General features: G+C 36.4%; 1 non-coding gene across 1 annotated transcript; it reads left to right on the top strand.

Moving 5' to 3' along the window:
• Positions 1-1,717: 1,717 nt before the first annotated feature.
• On the top strand, positions 1,718-1,880 carry LOC111826082. Its single transcript, XR_002829327.1, has one exon. It is a non-coding gene; the product is annotated as a U1 spliceosomal RNA (small nuclear RNA).
• Positions 1,881-25,840: the final 23,960 nt, after the last annotated feature.

The following is a 25,840-nucleotide window of genomic DNA, read 5'->3' as shown; positions in this document are numbered from 1 at the left end:
ACTTACCACTCCTGTGTAAGTAAAACTGAATAGCAATCGAAGAGTGTAGTAGTAGTTGTAGTACTAGTAGTAGCAGTAGTAACAATTAAATCAGAAATGATTGCATTTGAGAACTTATTGTGTTTTATTTTCAATAGAGGACCTCATTCTAACAAACTATTGAACACTACCTCATTCTATTGAACATTATTAACTATCAACACATTGAGTTGGATAATAATAGTAAATACAGTTTACTATAAATTTAAGTTTAGAGAAGTTTCTGTCTTTTTTAATGTTACATATCTAAAAACTTATTGAAATGAGAAAAAAAATGTAAATAAATGGTTTGAACCATTCCACTGCAATCTGGTTCTTGATGGACTATTGAGATTTCTTTTAATTCCTCTGCTTTATTTTTTCTGATGATGGATTTGAGGTCTCCAGGTTCTCTCCCTTCATTTTCTCTTAATTCCTTTCCAATCAGGCTCTTTATCTCCAGTAAATCTGATTTCCTCAGTGCCACCAATCTTATCTAATAAAAGAGTAATATGCAAATTAATCGTCACTCCCTCACTCAGTCACTACCTCACTCCATCACAAAGATGGAGGCGGAAATGGAGCTGGAGCGAGAAGGAGGCTTGGATTGCCCCCGGTAATGGAGGAAGCCAAGCTTCCTGCCTGCCCTGCCGGCCCTGAGCTCTGCTTAAGGCTACAAAGTTTCAATTATAGAAGTTAAATAAATCCCAGATACCTGCTTCCAGCCCATGGGCGTGGCCAGCCTGAAAACAGCCATCAGCCCCTCACCCAGGCTGGCCAGGAACCCCAGTATGGACCCCCACCCTGAAGGGGCTGTGGCCAGCCTGAGAAAAGCCCTCAGCCCCTCACCCAGGCTGGCCACACTCCCATGAAGTGAGGGTCCCCACTGGGGGGCTTGACCAGCCTGAAAACAGCCATCAGCCCCTCACCCAGGCTGGCCAGGCACCCCAGCGGGACCCCCACCCTGATCCAGGACACCCTTCAGGGCAAACCAGCCAGCCCCCACCCGTGCACCAGGCCTCTATCCTATATAGTAAAAGGATAATATGCAAATTGACCCTAACAGCAGAACGACTGGGAATGACTGGTCACTATGACACAGTCTGACCACTAGGGGCAGACACTCAATGCAGGAGCTGCCCCCTGATGGTCAGTGCACTCCCATAGGGGGAGCTCTGCTCAGCCACAAGCCAGGCTGATGGCTGCCAGCACAGTGGTGGTGGCGGGAGCCTCTCCCACCTCCTCAGCAGCGCTAAGGATGTCCGACTGCAGCTTAGGCCTGCTCCCCCGCTGGCAAGTGGACATCCCCCGAGGGCTCCCGGGCTTACAGAGGGATGTCTGACTGCCAGCTTAGGCCCAATCCCCCGGGGAGCGGGCCTAAGCCAGCAGGTGGTCATCCCCTGATGGGTCCCAGATTGCAAGAGGGCATAGGCCGAGCTAAGGGACCCCCCCCGCAGTGCACAAATTTTTGTGAACCGGGCCTCTAGTAATATGTTTCCTAAATTTATTCATCTATTTGCATCCTGAATTTATTTGATTTATCAGAAGCAAGTGACAAAGCTCTTTTCTACTTTCTATACTTTTTTCCCACTGGACTTCCAGGACTGAATACTCTCTTGCTTTTCTCCCACTTCACTGGAATTGCTTCTTGGTCTCTGTTGCTTTCTCTTCTTTTTGACTTTTAAAATTTAACAGACCTATACTTACATGGTAGGGGAGATACCATAATCAGGAAGATGGTTTTCCCAGGGCCGGGCTTATCCGTTGCATCCTGATGTGCTGACCCCTGTAATTTCCCTAAATGTGGGAAACTCGACTGCATAATTTGTGATAGCATAGGACTGTGTCTGTGCTCTCCCCTGACAAAAAAACAAAACAAAACAAAAAAAGGGAACAGGCCTAAGACATAGTCCTTGGTGATCTCATCCATCCTTGTGGCTGAAACACCACCTGTACACTGACAACTCTCAAATTTATATCTCTAATCCATATTTTTAAATAAATTTCCATATTTAAATTCTTATACTTACAACATACATTTATCATCATCTTGTTTTCTCTTAGAATTTTTAAAAATATATTTTTATTGATTTCAGAGAGAAAGAGAGAGGTAGAGAGAGAAAGAAACATCAATGATGAAAGAGAATCATTGATCGGCTGCCTCCTGCTCGCCCCCTACTGGGGATCCAGCCCACAAACAGGGTATTATAATTTTTAAATTTAACATGTCCATGTATAAATTCAGAATCTTCTCACAAGAAATCTTATCTACCTGCAGCCTTCACTATTTGAGTTTATGGAACATTCTCCCTTTTAATTTCTTAGGCCATACAATCATGCAAACTTCTACTTTATATTAAGTTCTAAGTACTTTTTTCCATCACTACTTCTACTACTCTAGCCTGAACCACAATCACCTCTCACCTGCATTTACATTCTAGCTTTCTATGAGTTCTCCCTAATACCCAAGATAAATAAACCCCCAAAATGCAGCTGCCAAATTGAATCTTTTAAAACATAAATCAGATTACATCACTCTTCTACTTAAAACTCTGAATGGCTACTCTTTACATTTAGTATAAAAGCCAAGATATCTATAGTGTCTATCAGTAGGGTAACCACATAATTTATGATGCAAACCAGATTAGAGAGTGAAAGAAGGAGTTACAGTAATTATAACAGAACACTAGACACAAAAATAAATTGGTCTGGGCAACTGGAATGTTTTATCATGCTACTGCTAATGGGCCTCACAATTTGCCCCTAATGCCTTTCTGATCTCCTTGGCCATCACTCTCCTCCTCTGTATTGATTCTGTTCTCATTACATGGGTTTCTTTTCTCTTTTTCAAACATATCATGCAGGAAGGCACACATCTACCTCAGGGACTGTGTTCCTACTCTGTTTTCTATGCCTACAATATTCTTATCTTGAGGATTCACTAGGATTACACCATTTTCTTATATTCTTTGCCCACATCTTGCCTCTTCTAAGGAGCCTACCCTGACCACGATATTTAATATGGAAATGCATCCCTCATCAATACTTGTATAATGCTGTGAAACTTATACTGCATAAACTATGCACATACAAAGTACTTAGTATACAGTAAATCATAAATGCTAGCTATAATAAGTTGCATCATCACCAGATATTCCTTTAGTAAGTCAATTTTTTTAAAAATTATAAAGTATGGCAGATACATTTTTAGATTAATTTACATACTAACCTATTTATTATCATGCTTAAAATATCTAGAGATGAATTTAGATATGAATGCAAGTTCTTGATTTTGAACAGTAATACTAGGAATGCTGTTAGAATCAGGACAGTCCTAACTCTGACACTTATTTATATATGTGATTTATAAGGCATTTATTCTTTAAAATATAAACAGAATTTTACAGAATATTTTCTTGAGCAATCAAAACTTTTACAAAACAGCCTTTAAAAATTTGCATAGCTTTTTTATGAAATAAAACAAACAGTAGTTTAAAGTGGATTTTATCAATGGATATTTTAAAAAATGAATCTAAATATACCCATCAATCTAGTAAAGAACACTTATCATCAAAACATCTTCCTTTTTTATTTGTAATTTCAAATAAATGCCACCACACAATAATAATAAATAATAAAATAAATTAATAATACTAGCAAACTTAGCATCTTCCTCCACTCAAATATTTTATTTTTTAAAATATGTTTTATTGATTTTTTACAGAGAGGAAGGGAGAGGGTTAGAGAGTTAGAAACATCGATGAGAGAGAAACATCAATCAGCTTCCTCCTGCACACCCCCATTGGGGATGTGCCCGCAACCAAGGTACATGCCCTTGACCGGAACTGAACACGGGACCTTTCAGTCCACAGGCCGACACTCTATCCACTGAGCCAAACCGGTTAAGGCCATTCAAATATTTTAAAAATGGAAATGAGCATTTTATAAAATATGTTCTTAGAATAATAAATGACATTTATTTAATATATATACATAGATAGATAGATAGATAGATAGATAGATAGATAGATAGTTGTATATTTGTTGTTTACAATGTATATTAACTTTAAATGACAAAAATCTAGTCTGATATTTCCATGAGCATGTAATTTATAGGTAGAAGCATAAAGACATAAGATTGAAAGCAAATTCATTAAATATCAATATATTTTATACATAGTAAAACTTTTAATCAGTGATTGTGTGTGTGTGTGTGTGTGTGTGTGTGTGTGCACAAACATCACTGGAGATGAACCAAATGTATCATTAATTCTTTTAACAACATGGGATCATCTGGGTTCTCATTCCAAACTATTGTGCAAAGTTCTTTCTTTTTAATGACTAAGTGAAGAAGAATACTGTATTTCCATTTTGTTCTTATAAATATATTGTTTAGAGGTCAGTTCCTTATAAAAAATATTTTTATTGATTTCAGAGAGGAAGGGAGAGGGAGGGAGAATCCTTGATTGGCTCCCTCCTGCATGCCCCACACTGCAGATCAAGCCTGTAACCCAGGCATGTGCCCTGACCTAGAATCGAACTATGACCTCCTGGTTCATAGGTCAACACTCAACCACTGAGCCACACCAGCCGGGCAGAGAGGTCATTTCTTAGGTATGAAAATTCATTTAATATATCATCTGAAGACACAGAGTGGTATGTGATTAATACAAAAAAGTCCCCTACAATTTTAGAGTGTAAGAGTGCTGCCATTTTGATCTTTGCATTCATCTTCTAATTGAATTTGTTTTATAACAGTAGAATGTCAAATTTCTTCTCTTTTCATTATGGTTCAAAAATAAAAACTTCTAATTCCCAACTGTATCAATTAACCTGAAAGCAGACTACAAAGATGCTTTTTCCAGGCTTTTAAAATGCCTTCTTAAAAGATGATGCAATAGTTTGGACAGTACAATAAGAAAAGGAGAGAATGACAATTTATTCCACGCTGCATCATTTTTCTACGTGATTTTGTCATTCTTTTGTTTTCTTAGTTCTTGTTCTATTTTAGCCTAGGTGGAAATAATCAATGTGTAATCATGAGTAAGGATGAAACAATTCTTAGGATGATAAAATAGAAAAAAATCCAAAATAGAGAGAAAATAAGATCACTGTAATTCTATAATTTATTTTAGATTCAAAATAGAATTTAATGGACTCAAATGAAAGTTGCAAGATAAACTGACTTATAGTCTATTTAAAATAGGTAAATTTCCTTTTTGTTTTTGGGTAGGACTCTAAAAATATACATAAGTCATGAAATATGAATCCTTAAAAACAGAACTGCCTAAAAAACTAATAAAAAAAATCAGTCCAATGATCCTAATACTATACCAAAGTGAATCAACTTGGTATATTATGTATGCTCAATAAAAATTAATCTTATTATCCCTTTCTTCTAAGTGACTCCTTATTTTATTGAACACTGAAGAAAGAAAGTTTGGGGTATAGGAAAATAATATAAAGAAAGCAAAATAAGAAAGATTTGTATATTTATATTTAAAGAGTATAAATAGTAAATGAGTAAATAATTTTATATGTGCATACATATATACACATATGTTTACATATACTATATATGAATTTTATATACATGTAAATATATGTAAAATATATACATATATAAACATATATGGATACTATTTCTGCTTTGTGGATTGATGACACAAAATCCACGTTTCACACATGCCATTTAATATATTAAGGTGGCCGAGTCATTGTGGCTCAGTGATTGAGTGTTGACACATGAACCAGGATGTCATGGTTCTATTCCTGATCAGAGCACATGCCCAGGTTGCTATCTTGATCCCCAGTGGTGGGTATGTAGTAGGCAAGTGATCAATGATTCTCTCTCATCATTGATGTTTCTATCTATCTTTCCCTCTGCCTTCCTCTCTAAAATCAATAAAAATATATTTTAAAAAAGATATTAGGGTAGTTTGCCTATAATATCTGCTACTTAAACAGAATTTATTTGAGATTGTCAGAGATTAAAAAAAAATCATGAGTAGGATCTGTTATTTGGGAAGAAGATAGTACATTAGGTTGGAACTATTAATTTTGAAATGCATTAATTTTTGACAATTGAAGCTAACTTCACTGATATAAAATGGTGTAGTACAAGAGAAATCACTGCCAGAGCATGAGCTAAAAATCTGAAAATATAAATTGTAGCTATTACATTTTATGTAGACATTTCCGACTCTAGTTGTCTGTAACTTTTGATATGGCTATAAGCTATCCTCCAGAAATTAATTTCTGATAAGTCTAATTAATACTCAGCCATATTAGCAAAGAAAGAAGAAACAGGAATGATTTTCATTAACACATTTATTTCACTTTAGATTGGCATTGCTGTTTGCATCGTGTGACTGCAAATGAGTTCTTAAATGGCCAAGGTGTTCTTTTAAGGGCACTTGAGGCATGCCTGAAATGTTTCCTTCATTTCACTGAATAAGCCATGCAGGTGATTATATGATATAGCACTGGAAAATTTATTTTCTCTCATTCCCAATAGTGCTTTTTGCAGTAACATCTAAATTAAACAGTGATAAAGTTGACATAAGGAGGAAAATAAAATCACCAAATATTATAAAGATAAAAATGTAACATTTAAAAAATTCTTTGAGGTTGAAATTCAATTTTGATATATTTATTTTACAAGGAATCGAGAATCATAAATATTTTTTAATCACAAACAGCGCTTGTGTTAATTCACACATATTCTATACTGAATAGGACAATTTTTTTTATAAATTAGACATGTAAACTTATGTCCAACATACATATATCAAGTGTGTTAATAATGAAACTGAGTATATTTTTATTTCTGAGTATATGTGTGTGTATATGTGTATGTATGTGTGAATGAACTGACAAACTCTTTGAGTGAAGCAATTTCAAATCTTATTTAGTAGGTCCCTCATATTCCTTTTAATTTGGTCATTTGGAAATTATATATATATATACCCTCAAGTCCTCTATGATGCCTGATATTTGTTTTAGTTGACCCAATGGCAATTTAGACACCTTAATTGAGTTTAAAAAAGAGAGAGCTACCATAGGAATATAGGGTTTAACTTTGATTTACTCATAAATTGATCATTAATTCAGTCAATTGGTTGATATCTTTTGACAACTATATGTCAAACACAATGTTGACAAAATTCCAGGAGAGACACATAAATGCTGTAATTCGCCACCTAAACTAGACTTTGATAAGATATCACATTAACTATTATGTATTGTCCCTCAAATGGAAAGTTGTTTTTAAACTTTCATAAAATGATATATCTAGAAAATAGATTTCTTTTTAAACTGCTTCTTTTTATTTTTATCCATGAAGATATTTGGAAAAAAATTATTTAATTATCTTTTAGTATTCTCCAAGCTTGTTGGACCATCAGCCCTGCAATTTAAAAGGGGATTTGCAATAACAATTGTTGCAATTAATTGAATGTTTGCTTTAGGATAGACATCAACTTATCTGCCAATAATTTAATCCTATTTTAAAGTATAAAATAGATACTTTCCCTCTTTCGGATGAGGAAATAAGTCACGAAAAGATTGTCTTACCTAAAATCACAGAAACACAGAGATTAATACATTCAGAATTCTAGACAAGCCTTTTGAATCTACAGGCCTCTTTCTTAAACACTGTGAGGTATAGGAACCACCTGTGAGGTATAGAAACACACACTCTGATATGGACAGTTTATTAGCTATATTATACATGCTTAGTAAACATAATAAGAAACTAATAACATATCTGTCTATCTACAGAGAGCTAATTAGGTTGAAAGGTATGTGAAAGTTCTAATACTACTCTCCTGCACCACATGATCCTCTTGGACACTCCCTAAAAGCGTTCGCTGCATGCTTTCTGGAAGCAGTGCTGAGCAGAGTTTTAGCTATAAGACATTTGTCAGTGATCAACACCTGTGAAAGAAAGCAGGGAACAAGTCCAGGCAGAGGAAGAATATTGACTGGGATAAAGTTCTGAGAACTTCTTTGCAAAAGGGCCTTCATTATTTCCCCACATCAGGTTGAAATAACTGGGCTTTATTTCCTCTCCAGCTTCAGTTGTGTCCTTAGCACATTGATCTGATGTTCTATTAGACAGGAACCTTCTGGATGGGGTTCTATATGATAGGACCAGTGTATTCTCTTGTCACTGGTCCATTTCTGCAACTCCCTTGCTGTTCAGTGGTTGCCCTGGTACGCCATGATTGCTTTTTGTGAGATCTAGTGCTGTCAGGCGCTTATTGAATCTCTGTGGGCAGACAAAGCAAATCCATAGCCATAATAAGTTTATGGGCCTGTGAGAATGAACTATTGACTCTAACAGACTGGAATAATCCCAATGTAGTAAATTTGCCAACAAGTAGACAGTTTATGTCCTTGAGGAATGGTACTATGTTGTAGATCTCAGAGTGGTCTCTGTTTTTGGTAGGTTGGGCATTCAGCAGTGGCAGAAATTAGATCAGTTTGATAAATCTAAGTCATATGTGGGTCCATGCATCACCACTCTCTCTGGCACCACCGCTGTCATTCTAACTTTTACACCCAGTATGATAATTGTGACCCTCTAGCTCTGGACTCAATCTTATGACCTGCTTTTAATTTGCAGGGCTCAATCATATTCTGTCAGTCAAGTTTTATGGCAGTTTCTCCTATTGTCAGTCCTGGTCATGAGGAAGAAACATCGGTGATCCAATAATACTGGTGTCTCTTTGAGCAGAATTTTCCTTAAATCCTTGGTAAATGGTGTGTCTTTCAGCTTTCCCATTTAATTGTCATAGGTTGAACTTAATTAAACATTTGAGATGGATTTTAGGGTGTGTATTAATTTTGATAGGGTTGCCATAAGAAGTACCACTGACTGGGTAGTTTAGACAATAGAAATTATCTCACCTAGAGGTGAAAAATCCAAGATCATGGTGTCAACAAAATTGATTTCTTCTTTTTTTAAAAAAAATATATATTTTATTGATTTTTTACAGAGAGGAAGGGAGAGAGATAGAGAGTTAGAAACATCGATGAGAGAGAAACATCGATCAGCCGCCTCCTGCACATCTCCTACTGGGGATGTGCCCGCAACCAAGGTACATGCCCTTGACCGGAATCGAACCTGGGACCTTTCAGTCTGCAGGCCGACGCTCTATCCACTGAGCCAAACCGGTTTCGGCTGATTTCTTCTTGTTTACCATCTTCCTCCATGTCTTCACATGGTCTTTTCTCTGTGCATGTCTGTGTCCTAATCTCATTTTATAAATCATGCTGGTTTAGAGCCTACCCAATGACCTCAATTATTCTTAGTTATCATTTTAAAGATCTCATCTCCAAATATAATCACATTTGCTTTAGGAATTCAAAATATGAATTTTTCAGAGATACACTATATCCTACCCATAACAGGGTATGACATATTCATTAGAAAGCAACATCTTCATAAAGAAAGGGGCAGCAGGCTTGGGCAAAGTAGACCTTCTTGTAGGTTCAGCAAAGACACAGACAGCTCAGTAAGAAGCTCTAGAGCTAGTAATTTCTATCCCAAATTTCCTCATGGATAAACCTGGAAGATATGACTTCAGAATAGGTATGTCTATGAGGCTGAGGATAACTCTATAGAAGCTAACAGCCAGTGGCTGTCTGCTATTCACACTCCCTGCATCTGGGCATCATTTTGTTTCTTGATATTAGATCTCAGTGGCACATCTCTGTGTCGACCACACTCCACTTTGAAGATGCTAATTATATTTAAGTAAATAAATATTCCCTGACTGCTTAATATGTTTAAAGTATTGCTCTAAGCTCTGTAGGAGAATAAAATGATGGTTTTGTCATTGTAGGTGACTGGATTTTATTCTATATCTCTAAGCATTATATAAGCTAACATGATAAAATGTATTAATTAGCACAAGAAAAGTGTAAATAAAATTTAGAAGACTGGAACAGAGGAAAAGAATAATTATATTCCAGTGTGGAAATTCATGGAAACAATGATTTGTGAGATGTGTTTTATATAGCTAAGGATGTTTAATATTTTGTATTTTAAAATAAATGTTGAAATAGTTCAAACATAGAAAAGTAAAAAACAGTATAATAGGCATTCATGTACCCATGACCCAGATTTAACCATGGCAACCATTAATGTGCCTGTGGTGTATGTGTGTGTGTGTGTGTGTGTGTGTGTGTGTGCGCATCTAGCACTCTAATTCTCAACTCAGTATATTAGGTTTAGTATCTGCCTCTGCTTTCCATCATTTCAGGAATCCTTCACTACATTTCTCTAACTTACACCAGCATTACATTTTATTTCTAACAGGGAAATTACACTATACTAGAGGTCCGGTGCATGAAATCCATGCACAGGGGAGGGCAAGCCCTCAGCTCAGTCTGCACCCTCTCACAATCCAGGACCCCTCAGATAGGGTCCCTAGGCCTGGCCAGTGATCAGGGCCTATTGAGGCTTTCCTTCCCCCAGCTGCCAGCAGCTGGCCCCGCCCCTGCTGCTGCCATTGCTTGCCATCTATGCGTCACTGCCCCCCTCCCATGCCACAGGTTGCCTCCCTCTGTGGGTGACAGGCATGGGGTGTGATCGCTTGGCTGGCCTGGCCCTTTCTCTGCAGGTGATCGCTGACTGGCCCTGCACACCCACCACAGCATCTCTGGCTAGTGGCCTGGGCCTCCCTCTGTGGGGCAATCGATTGCGGGATCCCCAGATCAATCACCCCACAGAGGGAGGCCCTGTCCACCCACCACAGTACCAACAGTTGGGCTTCCTTCTGTGGCCAATGGTCGGGTGACTTGGGACTCCCTCTTTGGGGTGATCATGGAGCCCCCTCCCCCTGATTGATTGCCCTGCAGGCCAGTGGCCTGAGCCTCCCTCTTTGGGGCAACCAATCACAGAGCCCTCCCATTGGTCTCCTTGCCTTGGCTGGCCTGGCACAAGTGCGTGCCACAGCATAGTTGTCTGGAAAGTTGTTCTGCTATTCGGTCGTTTGGTCAATTTGCATATTATGATTTTATTATTATAGATGTTCCATGATGAAAGCTTATGTAATAATATAATCTGGAGAATATTATATACTGAAAAATATACACAGAGAGAATAAGTTGAAAGCTGCCAAGCCATTGAAGAATTTCTAAGCCAAAATCAGGAAAAGGGGGAAAGCCTAGAGAAATGAAATCTAATTAGCAATGTTTCGTTGCCTGTTGGGGCTTTTTCTCACTCTAAATATTGAATAATGTGTATAATACATTCACTGGATTGGTGGAATAAATATCAGAGTTTAGGTCACCACAAGATAGAGGTGACCTTGTAAATACCCAAGGATTTGGACAGAAGTCTCAAATCCAAATGCCCAGTAGTAAGGATGAAGTGGAAATAGATAAAGCCTTATAAGGATAAAAAATGAATAGTGTCGAGGATGTGTATACAAATATGCTTAGGAATCAAAAGAAGATTGCTCAGTGGTGGAGGGAGGGAAGGGAAAATATTAGATGTGAGGAAAGGATATATCAACTTTAAAGGAGATCAGAAGATTTCTCAAGTGCAGTAATAGAATCCAGAAAGCATTAGAAGGATGTTTTCAAACATTTCAAAGGAAAATACTGTCAAACTAGACTTAAATACTAATTAAAAGAAGTCCTGTAAAAAATAAAGGTAAAACAAAATTCATTGAGAAAAACAAAAGTGAAGAGGAGAATTAATCACCAGGAGAAGATATATACTAGAAAAAAACTTTTTTTTTTCCTTTTTACTGAAGGTATATGCCAATATGTTGGAAAATTTTTGTGAGTGTACTTTTCTAGGACAAAACAATGTCCAATATTGAACACAGAAGATCTAAAAATCCTGAGTAGAACAGGACAATTAAATAAACTAAAAATAAATTAGTAAAAAGACACCAAGAAATATAAATCAAGATGATAGAGTATGTAAAATAATGAATATATAAAATACACAATAAATAACATTATAAGGGGAAAAATAGACAAACCTGAGCAGATTTGCAGACATTGACAGAACAGTAGGTCAAAATGTAAGTGCCATTTATAGGTACTCTAAAGACAAATTCAATAATTATAAGAAGTAGGAGGGGACTTAGAGAACTTTTTTCAGACTTATAAATAGTATGAAGAACTCTGATGAGCTAGACTACATTTCTGGTATGAGAGTTCTACAGATATCCGAAATTTAAATTTGATTTTTTGAATTTAAACTTGAAATTTGCAATGGACATGATCTAATTTTATATTAATGACCTTGAATACAGGGCCAAGTATTCTTTCAGATTGAATTACAAAAGAAAAAAATGGTACATATATAAAAAAAATTGAACGGTGTTTGGAACAACTAAGAGAAAAGTTTGGGCTATATTTGGCAACTGTGCATCCAATGGGAGTTTCAACAGATTTTTGGAGGAAAAAATATATTAAAAAAGGATTAAGACGATTTTTCTCCTAGATGAAATGACCACAATGATCTTAAAATTCAAAGGAGCTTCCAAAAATGCATAACATTTAGACTAAAAATATTTATTCTCTTGAAAACACAACATAGTAGGAATTAAGGCCATCAAGTGCAGAGATAAATTTAAAAAGATAGAGTAAACTGAATAAAATGAGACACACTCTCAGACATATACTCACACACACAGGCACACACACAGGCACACACTATCTGCAGAAGAAAATAAATGTACTGATATATAAGTTTGTCTACTCAGCCCTACATACTGATAGCCTTCAAAGTTCTAAGGAAGCATGAATTGCTTCCTTAAATTTCTAAAACTACCAAATTAGCACTCTAGTGGGATTAGTAATAAATATGCTAATATGTGAAATAGTTTAAATGACAATGGATACCTTTATTTTATTAATAAGTCATTTGATATGTTATAGTAAAATAAACATTAAATAACATAAGAGGACTATGGGTTGTGTGGGGAAACCATGGAAGAAAAATAAACTGGTTTAAATTATAGGAACGGACTGACTTACCTTGATGTGGGGTTGGGGGATGAGAAGAGTTAAACCAAAGCACTTATATACTTACTAGAGGTCTGGTGCACGAATTCATGCATGCGTGGGGTCTGGCTGCCCCGCCCTAATCGGGGGCTGATCTGGCCAGGCAGGCCACAAGGAGGGGTGGTGAGCAGTTGGCCAGCTGGCCCCACCCCCAATCAGGTTGGGGGTCCTGATTGGAGGCGGGGCCAACTCAGGGGGAGGGGCTGCAGGCGGTTGGCCAGCAGGCCCTGTCCCCAGTTGAGGGCAGGGCTAGTTGGGTGGGGAACAGGAAGTTGGCCAGCCAGCCCTGCCCCCTGGTCTAACTCCAGTTCAAACTCCCAGTTGAGGGGACAATTTGCATATTAGCCTTTTATTATATAGGACTGGAGACCCAGTGCACAAAAATTTGTGCACTCGAGGGGGGGTCCCTCAGCCTGGCCTGTGCCCTCTCGCAGTCTGGGACCCCTTGGGGGATGTCCACCTGCTGACTTAGGCCTGCTCCCCGAGGGATTGGGCCTAAGATGGCAATCAGACATCCCTCTGGCAGCCCGGCAGACCTCGGGGGGTGTCCACTTGCCAGTGGGGAGCAGGCCTAAGCTGCAGTCAGACATTCTTAGCGCTGCTGAGGAGGCAGGAGAGGCTCCCACCACCACCGCTGTAGTGGCAACCATCAGCCTGGCTTGTGGCTGAGCAGAGCTCCCCCATGTGGAAGCGACTGACCACCAGAGGGCAGCTCCTGCATTGAGCGTCTTCACCCTGGTGGTCAGTGTGTGTCATAGTGACCAGTCATTCCCAGTCGTTCTGCTGTTAGGGTCAGTTTGCATATTACCCTTTTACTATATAGGATAGAGGCCTGGTGCACGGGTGGGGGCTGGCTGGTTTGCCCTGAAGGGTGTCCTGGATCAGGGTGGGGGTCCCACTTGGGTGCCTGGCCAGCCTGGGTGAGGGGCTGATGGCTGTTTGCAGCTAGTCACACCCCCTTCAGGGTGGGGGTCCCCACTGGGATGCCTAGCCAGCCTCGGTGAGAGGCTGAGGGCCGTTTTCAGGCTGGCCGGTGACTGAAGCTCCCAGCCTCTCCTTTTTTTATTATTTTTTATTCTGGTATTTATTTACCTTCTATAATTGAAACTTTGTTGCTGTCACTGGAGCTGAGAACCGGCTCCAGCTCTGAGGCCACTGCCTGCTGAAAGCAGGTATCTGGGGTTTGTTTAGCTTCTATAATTGAAACTTTGTTGCTTTTGGAGCTTAGAGCCGGGCCGCAACAGGTGGGGAACCTTGGCTTCCTCCATCACTGGAGCAAGCAAGCCTCCTGCTTGCTTCAGCTGCGTGGCTGCCAGCCACCATCTTGGTTGGTGGTTAATTTGCATATCACCCTTATTAGCCAATGGGAAGTGTAGCGAAGCTATGGTCAATTACCCTTTTTGTCTTTTATTAGATAGGATATGCATAGCCCATGGACATGAACAACAGGGTGGTGAAGACCTAGAGGGGTGAGTAAGGGAAGGGAGGATGTGGGTATAAGGGGTTAAATAGGAGACACCTGCAATACTATCAACAATAAAAATATACATTAAAAAGAAAATATAGTTACATCAAGGACTTCCACTTCGGAGAATAACAGACTAACTGTAGCAAAAACCACTATAAAACTTGACTAAGACATAAAAATAAATGTTACAGAATTGAAAGTACTCTTAGGACAACCCCAATCTTCCTGCCTGCTCTCTGTTCTTGCTTCAGCTACTCACTGTACCAGCCACAGCTTACAGTTGTTGAGGGGGTGGTGAGGGACATAGAAGTCTTGCAAATATTGGCAATAAATTCACTTAGAAAGCCTTGGGTTTATTATGAGTATGTTGGTGGTGAGAGTATGTACTGATTTATATTTGTACAACTCTAAAATTTGGTTATAAATAATGTTAATTCATTGAACCATGAAACTATCTTATGATAGAAATTAATGTGGAATCTCTTTTACTGGTGCATTATTCTTGGTGATATTTTTTTTCACTTTAGGTTTTTCTGAGAGTAACTGAAGTTATTGTTTTAAAATAATGAGGTTCTAGACTTTTTGAGCTGTACAATTGGACAAATTCCAAACTGCATGTGATGATAATTTAGCTTTCTAGTTCATGAAAAGACTGTGGAAGAAATGTAAAGAAGAAATGGATTGCACCTTTACATAACTATTTAAATTATCATTCATACAGCACAATTTGAGAAACAAAAAATAAAGTGTAAGATCGGGCAGCATTAGTATGCTATTGTGTGTTTATATGAAGTCAGTTTATATCAGGTGAAACTGAATTTGAGGGATGAACACAATTACCAAATCACAAGAGGCCAGGGGTTTCAATTAGGGCAAGGGAAACAAAGGAAAAAATAATCAAATGGGACTACATCAAACTAAAATCTTCTGCACAATAAAATAAATCATCAACAAAATGAAAAGGGAACCCACTCTATGGGAGAACATTTTTGCCAATGATACACACTTGCTTTGAGATAAATAGCTATTTATTTTGTTAGAATTCCAAATCAGTGAGCAGTGGGAGTGGATTCAGACAAAAAAATCTCTGAATGAGTAAACCCTTCTTTAAAAAGCAAGGAATCAGGGTCACTCAGGGTTACCTCCTCACCCATTTCAGTTATAAGCGGCTCTAATACCACTTGGAAGGTGACTAAAAGAATCCTTTTCCTCAGAAGCCTAATTGTTTTTGTTTTGTTTTGATTTATGAAAAGTTTTAAATAAGCCCACATATTTACCTGAAGGAATGCCAGACTCCATAGCCTTAGTGAAGACACTGTTTCCTTTTCTAATTAAAAGAAATATTTGTTCTTTTATCTACTTCCACAGAAGAATCCACACAATTTATTGTCTTTATAAAGACGCTGTGACTATAATAATAATAAAAAACTATTTTTATTATGCAGTTTTCACTACGGACAATAACTCCATCACAGTCAAAATGATGTCTTACCATTGTATTACTGATAACTTTTTGAAAGAGAATCAAGAGCATTGATAAAAAATAACTCCTCTTTTGAATATATCAGCAATATTCCATCCGAGACTTATAAACCAGTAAATAGTAATCATCCTACAAAATATGTTATATGGTAAAGATTCAGTATCATATTCTCTGGGCTCATTGACATGCATCTCTCAGTGTGATAGAAAACCTCAAAAGAGTTTGTTTTCTTTTGTTTGTTTTTATTTTTCCATAATGAATAGAGAGCTTTGCATAGAGGCTTCAGATTGAATGAAAACAAATCAAACACAATGGTGGTGACAGGGGAACTCGCTAAAATGATTGTTCCTGTTCACATTTGGACAAAGATAGATGATCTTCAACTGTAAGGATAAAAAATAAACTTCATTATACTCACAGACATCTTGGAGGTACTTATAATCAAAGCAACGAGAATAATAGGACATCAAAATTAAAAAGAATGAAAAATGGCTATGGCTTACAGAATTTATAAGCACTAACTTTGTTTAAAGATTGGTAAGTACTAAGTACAGTGTAAACTTTATGTGTATACGTTTTTCTTAATTGTCCCAATGGTATAAACTGACTTTTCTATATGATTTAAAAAATTCATATTTGAAAAGAAGGTACCATTTATTAAGATGCTATTGTTTGATCACAGAAAGATAAAGAAAAAATAGATTGTTTTCATTAACAGGATTCACTACAAAATTAAACACCTTTATTTAGTTTGATATAGTCTTTGTTTAGGGAATCACACTAAATTATATTCTTATACATATCAAAACTGGTAAAATTCACTATTTTAAGATATATAACCCTAGCTGGTTTGGCTCAGTGGATAGAGCATTGGCCTGCAGACTGAAGGGTCCTGGGTTCAATTTTGGTCAAGGGCACATGTCCGGGTTGTGGGCTTGATCTCAAGTAGGGGCGTGCAGGAGGCAGTGGATCAATGATTCTCTCTCATCATTGATGTTTCTATCTTTCTCTCCTTCTCCCTTCCTCCCTGAAATCAATAAAAACATATATTTTTATAAAAAGATATCTACTTAACGAGGTACTTCGAATTTAACAAGATTTTAGATTTATTTCTTACAGCATATCCTTACCACACTAATACTTACAGTATGCTTCTCTTGGTCTGCCAGATAAATAAAGCATTTCACTGGGTGATATTTTGTCACCTATAAGAATATTCAGCAGTAATACGGTCAATCAAGAAAATTGTCAGAAAGGCTTTATTTAAAACATTAAGCTGCCTTATTTTAAAACACAAAAATAATATTTTCTGTTAATAACAACAGAAGAGAATATCTAAACTTCCTCCTCCCTCCCTCCCTCCCTCCTCCCTCCCTCCCTCCCTCCCTCCCTCCCTCCTTCCCTCCCTTCCTCCCTTCCTTCCTTCCTTCCTTCCTTCCTTCCTTCCTTCCTTCCTTCCTTCCTTCCTTCCTTCCTTCCTTCCTTCCTTCCTGTATTCAGTTACTGAATGAATGTATCTCCATTGAGTGGTTATTATGGTGATAAATTCATGTTCCATGGCAGACATTCTCAATAATTAGATATCAGCACAGTGTAAGACTCTGTGCTGATGGCTGAGGATATCCTCCCATCTTACCATTTTGGGATTTACCATTTTAGGACTTGTAAATTTTTAATTTTCAAAGTCAATCTTGAATTAAATGCAATATACATATTCATGTATTTTAATATTTGATGTAAAATTTAAGACTATTTTTACATCCACTTTTGCATATATTCTTTTGAGCCAATAAATAAGACAAAAACACACTATATTTCACTCTTAATTAATGGAATAGCATGATTTAGACAATGCAGAAGTGTATGCATTTCATTCACATAGCTCAAATATAAACTTTCATTCATATTCAAATATAAACTTTACAGTTATGGTAACACAGTTACTAAAAATGTAGTGTTCAAATACAGTGAACAGTAGAAAATCAATATAAAAGAAAGTTAATCTTACATAATAATGTACGAATTTTATAATGCTTTCAGGCAATCACTAAACTCAACTTGTGTTGCATAACTTTATATGAGGCTCATATACATTGAGAAGGTTGACTTATTTATTTGAAAAGTGCACAGACCTTTCTTCAAACTATTCTGCTTCAAGAAACAATCAATGGTGCTGCCTGTACATGACAGAATTAAGCGATGAATGGATCTCTAAACATCTATGATCACAGAGCACAAACAAAGAAGTATTTGTGAGTTCACTTGAAGAATGATCGCTAAATCACAAAGGAACAGCAATGCCTGGAATCTTTGGAGGAAAAAAATCTTATGTAGCGGTGAAAATTAATAACTAGAGCTATGCTTAATTTGAAATTATAAGCTAATTGAAAAGTTATGTTACTGTGTGATGGGTAACAGCTTATGAAAGAAAAAAGGTGATAAAGTTATGTTCCATGACAGACATTCTCAATAATTAGATATCAAACTTTTCTACACCTGTAACAATTATTTCAATCATTTTCAACTTCATCAGTGCAATTATCTATACTACCTCATGAAAGTGCAACAAATTGTCCACTGCCTGACAACAAATATTCCTGCTCTACTTTTCTGAATAGCAAGTATGGTCTTCTAACATAATAGAAAGATTTCTTATTTACTATATTTATTTTCTGTTTTCTCTATTATACTATTAGCCTCACATTGGCAAGTGTGATTTGTCCATTGTGATCACTGATTTATCCAATAATCTTGAACACTTCCTGGCACATAATAAATTTTCAATAGTTATGTAATAAATCTAGCTAACCAGGGACACTGTGACCCATAAGGAAATGGACACCTGACAGGTAGCTGGAGGTATTTTTTGTCATTTGTCTTTACTAAATGTGAAAAATTTATAGATTAGTTAATTTCTCTATGAAAGATTGCAAAAGAACAGGCAGAAATTTATATCTCAGTTATTGGTGTATAGGGTTTACCTACACTACAGTATTTCTTAGTCAGTGAACTCACTGGCACTTGCTCACATCTTTGGTATTCTAGTTATCTGCTTCTTGTTCCATCTTATTTTGACAACATATTTTTACTTTCATCTCAGACTTCTCAGCTTTGGTTCACTCTACCACTCAGATTAACTATATTTTGGTCTTCGATAGATTTTTATTTATTTATTTATTTATTTATTTATTTATTTATTTATTTATTTTGGTTCTAGAAGAATGTTATCTCTAAAAAGGGGGTGGGGAACTTTTTTCTGCCAATGGCCATATGAATATTTATAACATTACTCATTTAATATAATTCACTTAATATAAATCTATGTAGCTATGAAAAAAAGCTTCTAGATTTATTGAATTTAAAGTCTCTCTTGCAGTTACCTTAGCAGGACCAGACCAAATGATATTGCAGGCCTTATATGGCCCTCAGGACAGATGTTCCCCACCCCTACTCTAGAATATAGCTACTCATTGTGTCCTGTTGGACCTGCTTCACTTACCTGGCAAACCATAACAATGTCCCTAATTTTTTGTTTTGGGAAGGAAAACAGACATGGAATGATCCTAGTTTCCAGTTTGAAAATGTCACCTCTATGACATTAAGGAGGATAAATTGGAGGAATACAAGATGTGAAGTAAGATTTGAAGATGCTGCCTGTCAACATAAAGAATACTAGTGAAATATAGCAAAAAACATCTCTAGAATAATTAAAAGATTAAATCACAAATTCTAAAATGTATATTTGATGGGTGAGAAAAAGATATTAGGATTTCAAAATTAATCTTAACTTAAAATAGTTAATCTCTTAATATAGTTTTAGTATCTGTAAGGTTAGTCTAGTTTACAGCACGTTAATAAACATTCTCAAATATTAGTATTTTAACAAAATAAGCATTCATTTCTCAGTACTAAGTACTCTTTGTGATGCTGTTTGCCATATGACAGGTTAATATTTCAGGAGTCTTTATCCCAAAATTAGCATTCATGTTTGTCATGACAGAGAAATAGTGGATGGAGAATTGCATAAGAGAAATAAAAATTTCAGCCTGGAAGTGATACATATTTCCATTTCCCTTTCTTTTGCCAAATAAAGTAATGGTTGCACTTAATTTCACACTTAATTACCTGGAAAGAGTCAAAAAGTCTAAATGTTTGTGAATACTAGAAATAGCATCTATTGGCTCTGTGCTAGGGACCAGAATACAAAGTTAAGACACTTTAAATTGATTGATATATAATCATATGAGTCATCTGCATGGAGGTGATAAGAGGGAAAAATAATTCGAGGTCAAAGATGAAGCACTCATTACATGCCATGTTAAGAAGAAGATATTGCCTGGCTGGTGTGCCTTGGTGGTTGAGTGTCAAGCTATGAACATGGAGGTCACTGTTTGATTCCCATTCAGGGCACATGCCCAGGTTGCTGGCTTGATCCCCAGTAGGGAGTGTGCAGGAGGCAGCCAATCAATGATTCTCTGTCTTCATTGATGTTTCTATATAGCTCTCCTCCTCCCTTCCTCTCTGAAATCAATAAAAATATATTTAAAAAGAAGGAGATATCTGTGTGATATGAAGGTAGAATTATCCCAATAGGAAATTGAAAATAACAAGCGCTATTACAAAGTCAAGGCTATGATCTCACATTTTAATCCATTATTGTATTGGAGGAAGTCAAGATTTTGAATCATTTTATCCAATTATAGGATATAAATTTAGACAAGAATAAATGAAAATAAACTGTGGGAACTACATCATCCATCATTATCAATGACTTCTATTAATAGCCTTCTTTTCAGAAAGATAAGATTTAAGATAAAGTTGAAATATTCCACTGATCTTTCGAATCTTTTGATGTTACCTATTCATTACCATGTAGTTTACAAGATAAATAGTTTTCCACCAAGAATCCTTGGAATTTAGAAATAATGAGTGTCTTTCCTCTTAATGGAAATATCTCCCACAGTCAAAATAGCTAGCTAAATTTATTTATTTTTAAAATTAAAATAATTGGGATGATATTGATTAATAAAATTATACAGATATGAAGTGTACAATTCTGTCATACATCATCTGGCTCACCGGTCAAAAGCAAATCTTTATATATGTATATATAAAATTGATTTTTAGCGAGAGAGAGGAAAGGCGAGGGAAAGAGAGAGAATCATTGATGTGAGAGAGTAACATCAATTAGCTGTCTTCAGCACACCCCCTACTGGGGATGGAGCCCGGAACTCAGGTGTATGTCTTATCCTGGAATGGAACCGGCAACCTTTTGAGCACAGGACCACACCCAATCAACTGAGCACATTGGCCAGGGCAAAGTCAAATCTTCTGTCACCATATATTTGACCCTTAGATGACTCCCTTGCCCCTCTTCCATCTGGTAACCACCATACTGTTGTCTGTATCTGTGAGCTTTTCTTGTTTGTTCATTTGTTGCTTTCTTTGACAATTGACTATCTAATTTCCAAAACATATCCTTTTTATGAAAATGGAGAAATATAGTTTATGTTGTAGCATTTTTCTATATTCCAGTTATGAAATATAGCAAAAATTACTCTTTTATAAATAAATGTTTACCATCACTCCCTTGTCATTTGATTTTAGATATTGAATTATTTATCAGCATCTGTTCCTTAAAACCAGATTATATATTTAGTGAGGTCTCTGTTTATATGTTGTTTTCTCTGTGAGAAATAAATTATTTCTCTGTCAGAAGTGTTAGATGTTTACTAATAAGCTGTTTTCTCAATAGGTTTGGGCATTTGAATGTTAAAATTTTAATTGTCCCTTTTATTATCACATTAAGTTCATTTCAATGTTGTATAAGTTCTTGGATTTTGGATAGTTTACTACTTATGATGTCAAGCAACACTTAGATACCCTTTGAGTTTATTTTTGCAGTAACTATCAAAAATATTTGTTTTTGTTTAGACAGTGGTGCTTTTGCTTATATACTTGTTTCTCATATGTATCTAAGTATACAATAAGTATATTTCAACTGCTTTTTTTGCTAAACTCTGACATCTAGTAATCTTGCTTTTTAGTTTTCAAATAAGTGTGTTATACAATTAGTTAATAGTTATAAAAATTAAGTTTAAAATTTATAAGTTTGTTGTTTTGGAGTTTGGATAAGCATTTTTATACTAAATTATTAGAACACACTGATACAAAAAATGAATGCCTGATATAAAATATAGAAAATAGAGTATTAAGCATAATTTTATCTGTTATTTTCATACTTTTTCCTAAGTTTCTAAAGTTCAAAACAGGTCATGAATTTTTATGAGAATGACACTGAGCTTTCTGATAGCCCATTTTTTATATAAAAATGTAGTATTTATCCTTTAAACCATACCACAAAACAGTACACCAACTACCCTACATAGAAAGACTAAATATTTTAAGAAGTGTATTGATGTAAGAGCATTATGTGAAGTCAGATTGTACAGTGAGTATAGATTGATAATGCCAAGATGAGGTGGCTTTCCATCAGAACCACTCAGACCTACTGAACATTCCTACAGGAAAGAAACACTAAATGGATGGTTGCTCAACACAGAAGTAAAAAGCAACACAGACAACAGTATGGTGATTACCAGGGAAAGGGGTGGTGGTGGCGTAGTAAAGAGTAAAGGCGGTCAAATATATGGTGATAGAAGATGATTTGTCTTTGGGGGGTGGGTACACAATGTAATATACAGATGATGAATGAAATTTTACACTTAATACTATATAATTTTATTAACCAATTCCACCCCCAATAAATTTAAAAAAGTGATATATTATAAAGGAATCTTGGAAGGGCTTAACAAATCCCCCCTGGAGTTGTGGAATAAGTGCTATTTTCTTTTCCTTGGAAATTTTAGTGGGCATGTGTTGGCTTGGATAGAGAGTGTTGATTCAGAGACTGGGTGCACTTCTGTCAATGGAATATCCAAGGATGCATATGTATTTTCTAACTTAAGCCAAGACTGGTAGTTCCTTAGAGTTTCTAAAGACATCTCATTTAAGAGAATTTGAGATCATCACCAATAAGAAATCAAAGAATGTACCACCAGGGCTGGTGGTAATCCTGAGAGAACAAGGCCATGCCATGGATTTTGACCGGCATCATTTTCCACTGGGTCTTCTGAATAATCTATGCCTACCGTTACATGTGGGTAGCTGCCATTAAGAGGAATTCAGCACCCAGGAGATAACTTCAAAAATAACTTTCTACACAAAACTTCTCTTTAAACCACTTACCCCAGCTGTGTCTTAACCTTTAAGGAACAGAAATAGATTATTCCGCAATATTTGTTGCAGTTTCCTAGAACCAAATTGAGGTTTTAATTTGGGGTGGAAAGAGCTTTGAAAAGCATGCAGAATCAATTTTTTTTTTCTGTTAGACAAGACCTTGACAATCCCCCCCCCCCCCCTAAATGCTTGAAACTGAGCATGCATTAAAAATGGGAAAATGAGGCCCTGACTGGTTTGGCTCAGTGGATGGAGTGTCGGCCTGCGGACTGAAGGAAGGGTCCCGGGTTTGATTCCAGTTAGTGGCATGTACCTTGGTTGCGGGCACATCCCCAGTGGGAGGTGTGCAGGAGGCAGCTGATCAATGTTTCTCTCTCATCGATGTTTCTGACTCTCTATCCCTCTCCCTTCCTCTCTGTAAAAAATCAATAAAATATATTTTAAAAAATGGGAAAATGATTCTTGTATTTGAACCCCAGTAGCTGTGGGATCTGATGAAAGTTTTTCAAAGGTAAGCCTAGAAAGGGTTAATGAACCTTAGGGAAGGCAAAAATGGGGAGAGAATAAAGCATATCCTATGTGTATCCCGAAGATATGAAACTCTAAAGTAAACCATTTACTCCTGGAAAGACATTTTTATGAGACATAGTGAATGGTTGTTAACTTCTTTTTGATCATGGCTCTCATTTAAAACTGTGAAACCCTCTTCATAGGAGTACATGCCGCCAGCACGACTGAGTGAGGGAAACAGCAAGGAAAAGTGATAACATATGTCATTGAAACTTCACCCAGTGTCAGCGGCTTTGCATATGATTTTAAAAACTATTATGATGTTCGATACTATGCTACACATGGAAGTTTTCTTTTTTTTTAATGTACTTTATTGCTTTCAGAGAGGAAGGAAGAGGGAGAGATAGAAACATCCATGATGAGAGAAATCATTGATCAGCTGCCTCCTGCAAGCCCCACACCTGGAACTGAGCCAGCAACCTGGGTATGTGCCACTACCAGAAATCAAACCACAACCCTCTGATTTGTAGGTCGAGGCTCAACCACTGAACAACACTGGCCATGCCATATGGGAGTTCTCTTTGAGAAGTAATCACCAAGTAACAACTACCTTTGCTAAAGTGACTAATACAGGAGTGGGCAAAAGTAGGTTTACAGTTGTTCCTTTGGAAAAAGATGCAGGTAATAATTATTACAATAGCGTTATTAATGCAAAAGAACTCGCAAATGTAAGCTTACTTTTGCCAACCCCCATACATGACAAGATTATTATCACTAAATTATTATTGTGGTTATGCAATTTTTAGGATGAAAGATTGACTGACATATGCATTTATGCTCTAATAAAGTATATATCTTTCAATATTCATAGAAAAAATAGCTTGAATCTGGCATATTCATTGAGTGAAGTAATTCAAACAAAGGCAATTAATGCAGAATATAAAAATGTTCTTTTATATTTGGGACACATAGCTTATGAATAAATAAGAAGATCATATAAAGAGAATGATGTGAATTACAACACAGAGGTAAGGTTAAGTGAATACATGGAACTTTGTCTATAAGTATAAAATAACTACAATGTCCACTAATGGGATAGTCGAGGTTGTATACATACCCCATTCCACATAAAATAAGGGAAAGTAATATCAATAACAAAAATAAAAAAATAAGTGGAGGGGGCATATAATTAAGCTAAAAATAAATCAAATGGGGACATAAAATAAATAGTGGTCTAGGATACAGGATGAGAGATTCAGGCTGAAATATATAAAGATTAAGGGCATGTGCTGGGCGGGGGGGCAATTGGGAACAAAAGGAGACATGTAATACTATATGTAATACTTTAAACAATAAAGAACTTTTTTTTTTTTAAAAAAAAGGACATGTCACTTAACAATGTAGCACAGCATTACAAAGTGTCCCTGACAGTAGTGGTGCCAAATACTTGTGGACTGTATGAATATTGACTGCTTCAGAAACTTGATCAAAGTGGTCATAAGAACACAGGGCAAAATAATAATGCGGCATCCAGTAACTCAGATACTCATAGATTGGACTGGAGCTATAAATCTCAGTCAATATAAAAGGGTGGAGGGGAGAAGTGAAGTGAAGATGGGATGTGTTAGGCATAAAAATAAAACAATGCTACTGAGATGACACTGAAAATACTGCCTCTCATTTTCTAAAAAACAAAGGTGAAGTAAATAGCTTGAAATATAAAGAATCTCCAAAAATGAAAACCATCTGGTATTAAATTATGAATTTGTTAGTTAATATCCAATTTGGGAAAAACAAGGAACTGCTGTTTCTCTGAAATATTGAAAACATTATGCAAGCATATTGAATATATTATAAAGCATATCAGCAAAATTAGTAATGGAGTCATTTAAGAAGCAGTCAATTGATTTAAGACCCACTCCTCAGAATATTTTTATATTGGAAAAATAAGATGAGTTCTAAAACTAATGCTACTATTTTCAATAAATAATATAGTGGGAAAATATAGCAATGAGTTGACTTTTGAAATAAACATGAGAAAGAAACATTAAGCCAAAACAACAATATGCGGTTTATAAAATATGAAT

This window comes from Myotis lucifugus, unplaced genomic scaffold, assembly GCF_000147115.1.
Source record: "Myotis lucifugus unplaced genomic scaffold, Myoluc2.0 scaffold_53, whole genome shotgun sequence".
In the NCBI taxonomy this organism is placed as follows: Eukaryota; Metazoa; Chordata; class Mammalia; order Chiroptera; family Vespertilionidae; genus Myotis; species Myotis lucifugus.
The sequence above is the reverse complement of the archived record's forward strand: the minus strand, read 5'-3'. Positions and strand labels throughout refer to the sequence as shown.